Here is a 9,791-nt window from a genome sequence, read left to right as displayed (position 1 = left end):
GGTAAGGGCTCAAGAGTCTAAAGTCAACAGACCATAATTTTACAACTGAGCTCTCCTTTTAATATTTTCAGAATTTCCCTCCTAAAGTGTACTCCTATTGTGGAGTTCTCAACAATAGAATTTAGGACACTCCCATTTCCTCTTTGTTATAGATGTGTTCTTTTGAGATCAACCGAATGAACACTCTCCTGCTTACCAGTGATGTCAACACACTTCAGTAACATAATATTGTTGGAGGAGCCTGAAGAATATTTTAATGCACAATGCCTGTGCAAAAGTCCACAAGTTCCTACATACACTTTACATGAATTCCATCATTTTTCACATACAGTATTGTTAAGCTTGGACCAATTATATTTTTGACAAGCATTCTTCTTCAGATCAAGTATGAGCGAAATATGACAATGTCACTGGAATGCTTTTATTCTGATATTGATATTGTCATCTTTTGCTCATTCTTGACCTGAAGAAGAAGGTTCTACTTTCAAAAGCCCATCAATAATTGCCGCTGAGGTAAAAAGGGTCCTGGCGTTTGGGGAAAATGGCCCCTGCCAGTAGCACAGGCCCTTTTTCCCGCAGTTTGGAAAAGGACCCCTCAGTTTATTAAACTTGTTTACAGAAAATAAATTCTGCTTTTTTAAATTACCGTGTCCAGTTATTTAATTAATCTCTGCTGTATTATTTAAAAAAATGGTATTACTATTTTTTAAATTAAACTTGCACGTATTTACTATGGCACTATGCTTGTTTTTTTGTTGTTGTTGTTTTGTTTTGTTTAACAAATTCACAGGTTCCTGGCATTTATTGAATTTGCTTCTTTTGGAATATGTGATTCATATACTTCAGTCCTGTCTAGAAGAAGAAGATGACATGAGAACCACAGAAGACCTACAAAAACATCACTCATCTAATCAAACAGCTCAAGAGTCAACCTACCTTTTGGAGGTCTCTGTGGAACAGCCAGAAGCCCTAGAATCTCCTCACAGTGGAGTAGAAAATATTGGCCAATGTGATCTTAATTTAAGCAACATTATGCTTAAGGTCCTGGGTTTCCTTGTGGACACCACCACTGGCAACAAGGTGAAATGCATTACTAGTGCATTTGTCATTAGGTGTTAAATTGTGAAGTTTTGAGAAAAGAGCACTGTGCAAATGTGCCACAACAACAGTTTTTGGATGTTCCTCTCCAGGTCAGTTGGGTTCACCTCCAAGCCTTGAATTCACCTCCAAGCCTTCTCCTCCCTGTGACTTCTTAACCCACTCCCTCAACCAACCTAACCTGTCCTCCTTCTCCTCCTTCCCTGAGATCACCAAAGAGGACACTGCTCGCCTTCTTTCTTCCTCTAAATGCACCACCTGTTCCTCTGACCCCATTCCCACCAATCTGCTTACCAACATCTCTCCTACAGTTAACCCCTCAATCTGTCACATCCTCAACCTCTCTCTCTCCACTGCTACTGTCCCTGACACCTTCAAGCACGCTGTAGTCACTCCACTTCTTAAAAAAACATCACTTGACCCCACCTGTCCCTCCAATTACCGCCCCATCTCCCTTCTACCCTTCCTCTCCAAATTACTTGAACGAGCTGTCCACAGCCGCTGCCTTGATTTCCTCTCCTCTCAGGCCATCCTTGATCCGCTTCAATCTGGCTTTTGCCCACTACACTCAACAGAAACAGCTCTCTCCAAAGTCTGCAATGACCTATTCCTTGCCAAATCCAAAGGTCACTACTCCATCCTTATCCTCCTCGACTTATCTGCCGCCTTCGACACCGTCAATCATAATTTACTTCTTGACACACTGTCCTCATTTGGATTCCAGGGCCCCGTCCTCTCCTGGTTCTCCTCGTATCTTTCCCAACGCACCTTCAGAGTATCTTCTAATGGCTCTTCTTCCACCCCCGTCCCGCTCTCTGTTGGAGTTCCCCAAGGATCTGTCCTTGGACCACTTCTTTTCTCAATATACACCTCTTCCCTGGGCTCACTGATCTCATCACATGGTTTCCGGTACCATCTCTATGCCGATGACACCCAGCTCTACCTCTCCACTCCCAACATCACAGTCGAAACCCAGGACAAAGTCTCGGCCTGCCTCTCAGATATCGCCGCCTGGATGTCCAACCGTCACCTGAAACTGAACATGGCAAAGACTGAGCTCCTTGTCTTCCCACCCAAACCCTCCTCTCCTCTTCCCCTACTCTCTGTCTCTGTTGACAACACCCTCATCCTCCCCGTCTCGTCAGCCCGCAATCTCGGAGTCATTTTCGACTCCTCCCTCTCCTTCTCTGCCCATATCCAGCAGACAGCTAAGACCTGTCGCTTCTTCCTCTATAATATTAGCAAAATCCGCCCATTCCTCTCTGAACAGACCACCCGAACCCTCGTCCACTCACTCGTTACCTCTCGTCTTGACTATTGCAACCTTCTCCTTGCTGGTCTCCCGCTTAGCCACCTGTCCCCCCTTCAATCTGTCCAAAATTCCGCTGCACGTCTTATCTACCGCGTGAACCGATACTCTCATATCACCCCTCTCCTCAGGTCGCTTCACTGGCTCCCGATTCACTACCGTATTCAGTTCAAGCTTCTCCTAATGACCTTCAAATGCACTCAATCTGCAGCCCCCCATTACCTCTCTACCCTCCTCTCCCCCTGTGTCCCCACCCATAACCTCCGCTCTCAGGACAAATCACTCCTATCTGTACCCTTCTCCACCACCGCTAACTCCAGACTCCATCCCTTCTGCCTCGCATCACCTTATGCCTGGAACAGACTCCCCGAGCCCATACGCCATGCGCCCTCCCTGCCCATCTTTAAGTCCTTACTCAAAACCCATCTCTTCTCCCTTGCTTTTGGCGCCTAACCACCTTCCCCATTCATGATACACTGACTACACTGACTACATAGTTTGTTACCTTTAGATTGTAAGCTCTCTTGAGCAGGGACTGTCCTTCCCCATGTTTTAACTTGTACAGCGCTGCGTAACCCTAGTAGCGCTATAGAAATGCTAAGTAGTAGTAGTAGTAGTAGTTCACCCAGCTTGGAGGAGGCAAGCAGTCAAGAGACAGCTTCTGATGACAGAACCTTTCAGTACAGCTCTGACGCCAACTAAGAGACACTCAAACTGTGTCTGCTGTGCAACACTATTGCTAAGTCCAGTCCAATGACACTGTCATTTTAAGAAACTCAGACCTGTAGAAACGAGAGTTGCTCTATGTTTGCCCTCCTCTAATTACATATCATTCATTTAAAAAAAACAAAACAATAAAATTATTCTAAGACAGTTGTGTTTAATGTTTCATGTGCAGCTGATCCAGGTGATGCTGGAAGACACGTCTGCCAAAAGCATCATGAAGCTGAATCTTCCCGTGGGACAGGAAACAGTTGTGACACTGGAAGATGGACAGAGATTTGTGATTCATACTTCAAATATACAGCAAAATTCTATCAGCATTTGTTCCAAGGAAACCGAGCAAGATCTGCTGGAATAGCTTCACAGCTTGTGTCGTAATTCATATATTCCAATAGTGTGGATATGAACATAGATATATAACTAGTAGCATGAATTAATTTATGAGGTACATTTTTAGGGGGAAGTGTCATAGTGTGCTTTAATTTGTACTAGAATTACCTTACATATGGTTGTTGAAATTTATTTATTTGTACAATAAATTTATCCTTTTTAACTAATAATTCTCTCTGAAAATGCATGATTCCAGGCCCTCTTTTCAAAAGGGTTTATTGCATTTTATATCTGACAATCTCTTGAAAATCTGTCAAAACTGTCTTATTGTAAAAAAATTAGTAATAATAATTATATATCTGTATAAGTGTTAGTGTTTTGTTGTTGTATCTTTGTGTTTATTGCATGAAGGCTTTCTTTTTATTTTACACACTGCACTATTTGAAACATAATTACATTAAGTGGATGTGGCATTATCAACATTAGCACCATTACCAAAACTCAGGGAAATGTCTGACAAAGGTGAAGGATTCATCTTAAGACTGTTAGTTTTATTTCTGGCTTTGCCCTTTCCTTTTCTGCAGTTTTCATACACCTCTTGGATTCACACATTGGAGTCCTTTTCAACTTGGCGAGTGGCTTTTCGGCCTCATCTTCAGCACATTTCATTCTCATACTCTCTCTACAAGCTCTCCCTTTTATACTGCTTTGCTACATCCCAGCTAGAAGGTTGTTAGGCTGTATAGAGAGAGGTGTGACCAGCAGAAGAAAGGGGGTGTTGATGCTCTAGGGGCTAAGGAGGGGGAAGAAAAAGCACAGTAGCTACCGGCCTGCTGCACAGCTGTCTCCTGAGGCTTACTGAGAGACAGAAGGGCTAATTCCCATTTAAGGTAAAGAAGAATCAGGTGTTGCCAGTCTAGTCTACAGCTATCCCTAGATCAACAACTTGTTGTCAAAGAAAAGAAAGAGTGAATGCTGCTGGTCTACAGTCCTAATGGGGAAAGACTGAAGCTGGAGATCCTCACAAGATAGGAGGTCAGCCTCAAGTCCTGAATAAATGTTGACCTGCCTAGTCCTAAGGTGAAACATTGGAACGGACTGGAGAGAGACCACACAAAAGTGGAGGTGCACCCGATCCCCACAAAAAAAAAAGTCCAGCACAAAACAGAGAAGGAGTAGGGAAGGTAGGCTCTTTCCAATCAGTGAGAGAGACGTACGAATAAAGAGTTTATTGGTAACATCTAAAAAATTACTCAACACAGCAGTGTTTCGGCGCCAAAGCACCTTCCTCAGGAGACTACAAAATTAAATATAAATATAAACGGAAACAAACAAGAAAAGGATAAATAACACGTGGAGGGGCATAATCGAATGGGGCGTCCAAGTGTTCCTGAGGGCGTCCTCGCAGGACATCCCCACGAAGGGGTGGGGAAACCCGTATTATCGAAACAAGATGGGCGGCAATCTTTCGCTTCGATAATATGGTCGGGGATGCCCAAATCTCAACATTTAGGTCGACCTTAGAGATGGTCGACATAAATGGTCGTCCCCAGTTTTCGGCGATAATGGAAACCGAGGACCCCCATCTCAAAAATGACCAAATCCAACTCATTTGGTCATGGGAGGAGCCAGCATTCATAGTGCACTGGTCCCCCTGATGTACCAGGACACCAACCGGCACCCTAGGGGGCACTGCAGTGGACTAACTGATGCACTAACTGAATGGCAAAAGCCCTTCCCTTACCAATCCCTTAGCGATTCAGAAAGGAACGGGCATGCATGAAGTAAATCGCATGCAAATGAGCTGCTCACTGTTAGCTCATTTGCACACGATTTCCTTCCTAAGGAGGGGAAGCCAGTGCAGAGCAGCCAAACATTTTGCGTGGCTGCTCTGCGCATGCCAAAGACAGCTTCATACATGCAGAGAAGCTGCGTGTATAATAGCCGTCTACAACCTGAAATAAATTGCCATCTACAACCTTAGAAAAATACAAGTCCAGGTGAAAACGTCCAAGTGCTCGTCAGGGACGTCTTTTTTTTTTTTAAGAGTATGGGTGAAGGACGTCCTTCGCTATGCCTCCGGTCCAAAATGTTAATGTTTCTATGAGAAGGATGCCTGGATGTTTCTGTGAGAAGGATATCCATGCCTTTGCTATGCCTCTGACACCCCCTTTATTTATTTGGATTTTGGATCACAAGTAGCAACAATGGGATTTGAACTGGCCACCTCTGGATTGCAAGACCAGTGATCTAACCACTAGGCCACTCCTCCACTCCACTCCCTTAAAATTTGGCCGTCCCTGTGTGGGGGGCAGTTCAGGACATCCAAAATGTTTGAAAGAAAGACGTCCACGCCTTCGCTATGCCTCCGCTGACACACACATACCTCCCCCCCCCCCCCAGGGACCTGCATAGTGCTGTGATGGACTATGACATTTCAGGCTGGCAAAAAACGTTTTTAAAGTTGTTTTTTTCGGGGTGGGAGGTGGTTAGTGACCACTGGGGGAGTCATATGGTCAGTTTGGGCACCTTTTTGAGGGTTTGGCGTAAGAAAAAATGGACCAAGTCACCCAAGTGCTCATCAGGGACGCCCTTCTTTTTTCCATTATCGCTCGAGGATGCCCATGTTAGGCACGCCCCAGTCCCGCCTTCGCTACGCCTCTGACACACCCCTGGGAACTTTGGTCATCCCCGCAACAGAAAGCAGTTGGGGGACTCCCAAAATCGGCTTTCTATTATGCCGATTTGGGCATCCCTGAGAGAATGATGCCCATCTCCCGATTTGTGTCGAAAGGTGGGCGCCCTTCTCTTTCAAAAATAAGCCTGAGAGTAACAACAGTATAGAAAAAATCAAAACTGAACAAAATGAGCAGGGTTACTGTACAAAATACTATATAAAATATACCTAAATGTATATATGACATTAAAAAAACAACAAGGAAATGCATATACAGTGGGGAAAATAAGTATTTGATCCCTTGCTGATTTTGTAAGTTTGCCCACTGACAAAGACATGAGCAGCCCATAATTGAAGGGTAGGTTATTGGTAACAGTGAGAGATAGCACATCACAAATTAAATCCGGAAAATCACATTGTGGAAAGTATATGAATTTATTTGCATTCTGCAGAGGGAAATAAGTATTTGATCCCCCACCAACCAGTAAGAGATCTGGCCCCTACAGACCAGGTAGATGCTCCAAATCAACTCGTTACCTGCATGACAGACAGCTGTCGGCAATGGTCACCTGTATGAAAGACACCTGTCCACAGACTCAGTGAATCAGTCAGACTCTAACCTCTACAAAATGGCCAAGAGCAAGGAGCTGTCTAAGGATGTCAGGGACAAGATCATACACCTGCACAAGGCTGGAATGGGCTACAAAACCATCAGTAAGACGCTGGGCGAGAAGGAGACAACTGTTGGTGCCATAGTAAGAAAATGGAAGAAGTACAAAATGACTGTCAATCTACAAAGATCTGGGGCTCCACGCAAAATCTCACCTCGTGGGGTATCCTTGATCATGAGGAAGGTTAGAAATCAGCCTACAACTACAAGGGGGGAACTTGTCAATGATCTCAAGGCAGCTGGGACCACTGTCACCACGAAAACATTGGTAACACATTACGACATAACGGATTGCAATCCTGCAGTGCCCGCAAGGTCCCCCTGCTCCGGAAGGCACATGTGACGGCCCGTCTGAAGTTTGCCAGTGAACACCTGGATGATGCCGAGAGTGATTGGGAGAAGGTGCTGTGGTCAGATGAGACAAAAATTGAGCTCTTTGGCATGAACTCAACTCGCCGTGTTTGGAGGAAGAGAAATGCTGCCTATGACCCAAAGAACACCGTCCCCACTGTCAAGCATGGAGGTGGAAATGTTATGTTTTGGGGGTGTTTCTCTGCTAAGGGCACAGGACTACTTCACCGCATCAATGGGAGAATGGATGGGGCCATGTACCGTACAATTCTGAGTGACAACCTCCTTCCCTCCGCCAGGGCCTTAAAAATGGGTCGTGGCTGGGTCTTCCAGCACGACAATGACCCAAAACATACAGCCAAGGCAACAAAGGAGTGGCTCAGGAAGAAGCACATTAGGGTCATGGAGTGGCCTAGCCAGTCACCAGACCTTAATCCCATTGAAAACTTATGGAGGGAGCTGAAGCTGCGAGTTGCCAAGCGACAGCCCAGAACTCTTAATGATTTAGAGATGATCTGCAAAGAGGAGTGGACCAAAATTCCTCCTGACATGTGTGCAAACCTCATCATCAACTACAGAAGACGTCTGACCGCTGTGCTTGCCAACAAGGGTTTTGCCACCAAGTATTAGGTCTTGTTTGCCAGAGGGATTAAATACTTATTTCCCTCTGCAGAATGCAAATAAATTCATATACTTTCCACAATGTGATTTTCCGGATTTAATTTGTGATGTGCTATCTCTCACTGTTACCAATAACCTACCCTTCAATTATGGGCTGCTCATGTCTTTGTCAGTGGGCAAACTTACAAAATCAGCAAGGGATCAAATACTTATTTCCCCCACTGTATATGCTAGTGTTAAAAATAAAAAAAGACACTTCTCCAAAGGAGCATTACTAGTATAAGTGCTATACAAACCAGTGAAATGTGAGTGTAAATGGAAGTGCTTTTGTCCTTGCACCAGCCCTTCTGGCACTGCAAACATTTCCAAACTTTCTGGGTCAGCACAAGCCAGACTGTTCTCAAACATCCCAGGATTAGCACAGCCAGAAGCTACTGATCCAAAACACTTGAAAATGTTCACAGTGCCAGCACAGAGACACTCAGCACAATGACAGCAAGAATGAGTTTGTGACTTGGCCAATGTTTCAGACATTGGGTTGCTGTGACATTACATTCTGTTAGCTGAACAACTCTCCCATGCATGTGTTACATACAACTCAGAGCAGCACCTGGGCACAACACTTATTTGTACCTGGGCAGCTGACAAGGTTTAATTAGTTAAAATTTGTTATACCATCCTTCATGTGTATGCAGGCTGGAATTAAGCGTAGGAGGTAGCTTAGGGTGCAAAAGGTGCCAGTTTGATGCCATGGCCTTCCTCTGCTCCTCTCCGATTTTTGGGATTTCTGGCATCATTTTGCCCCATCCCCATCCACTGCACTAACCACTAGTAGCCTAGTGGTTAGTGCAGTGGACTTTGATCCTGGGGAACTGCGTTTGATTCCCACTGCAGCTCCTTGTGACTCTGGGCAAGTCACTTAACCCTCCATTGCCCAAACCAAAAACCTCAGAAAGGTGGTATATCAAGTCCCATTTCCCTTTCCCTATATTATGTCTGTTCTTGCCCATAGGTGCCAAAATTAAGTCCAGCCTGGCATGCAAAGAGAAGCAGGACGATAAAGCATGGGCGTAGCCAGACAGCAGATTTTGGGTGGGCCTAGGCAAGAAGTGGGTGGGCACCAAGTGTTCTCCCTGCAACACCAAAAAAAATATCTCAGCTGGTGGAAAAATGTTTCTCTGCACCTTGGCAGTCTGCAGCAAACATGCGCTGAAAACTATCATGGCGAGAAGTGTTTTTGTTACCATCAGGGGGAAGTCTGGCCAAGCTAAATGTGTGCTACTGTTGGATGGGCCTGAGCCCTAACTGGGTGGACTGAGGCCCACCCAGGCCCACCTGTGGCTACGCCACTGTCATAAAGAGCTGGAATCACACCCTGTGTGACACATCCTCTGGCGGCCCCCACCTTGTGCAACGCACCATGGCCAAAAAGAGAAGACAGTAAATGGGAGAAAATTTGATGCCCCCATCCCCCTTGCACCCTGTGTAGCTGCACCTCTGGTATGGCCTGTAAGAGAGGAAAGGAGATCTAAAAAAAAAAGAAAGAAAAACAAAAGTCTTCCACAAAAAATCAAAAGACAAAACAGAGGTGGAAGCAGGGCTGGTCCTAGGGTATCTTGCGCCCCCTTCAGCAGACTATGAGTTGGCGTCCCCCCCCCCAATCTCCTTTCTCTCTTCTCCCACCCTGCCCCTGTCCAGCGATTCTTCTTCGCCCCATCCCTCGCCATACCGTGCCGCCCTTGGTACTTTAAATCTTTAATTTACCTCCATTCCAGCAGCCATGTCATTTGAAAGCCCTGCCCTGTCTCTAGCCTTCCTTCCCTCGTGAGTTCGTTCCCTCAGAGTCCCGCCCTCGAGGAAATGACGTCAGAAGGCGGGACTGCGGAACGAACTAACGAAGGGAGGGAAGGCTAGAGACAGGGCAGGGCTTTCAAATGATGCGGCTGCTGGAACTGAGGTAAATTAAAGATTTAAAGCACCAAGAGTGGCGCGGTATGGCGGCGCCCTTGAAG

The sequence above is a fragment of the Microcaecilia unicolor genome, chromosome 4, assembly GCF_901765095.1.
Source record: "Microcaecilia unicolor chromosome 4, aMicUni1.1, whole genome shotgun sequence".
In the NCBI taxonomy this organism is placed as follows: domain Eukaryota; kingdom Metazoa; phylum Chordata; class Amphibia; order Gymnophiona; family Siphonopidae; genus Microcaecilia; species Microcaecilia unicolor.
Note: the sequence above shows the minus strand (reverse complement) of the source record.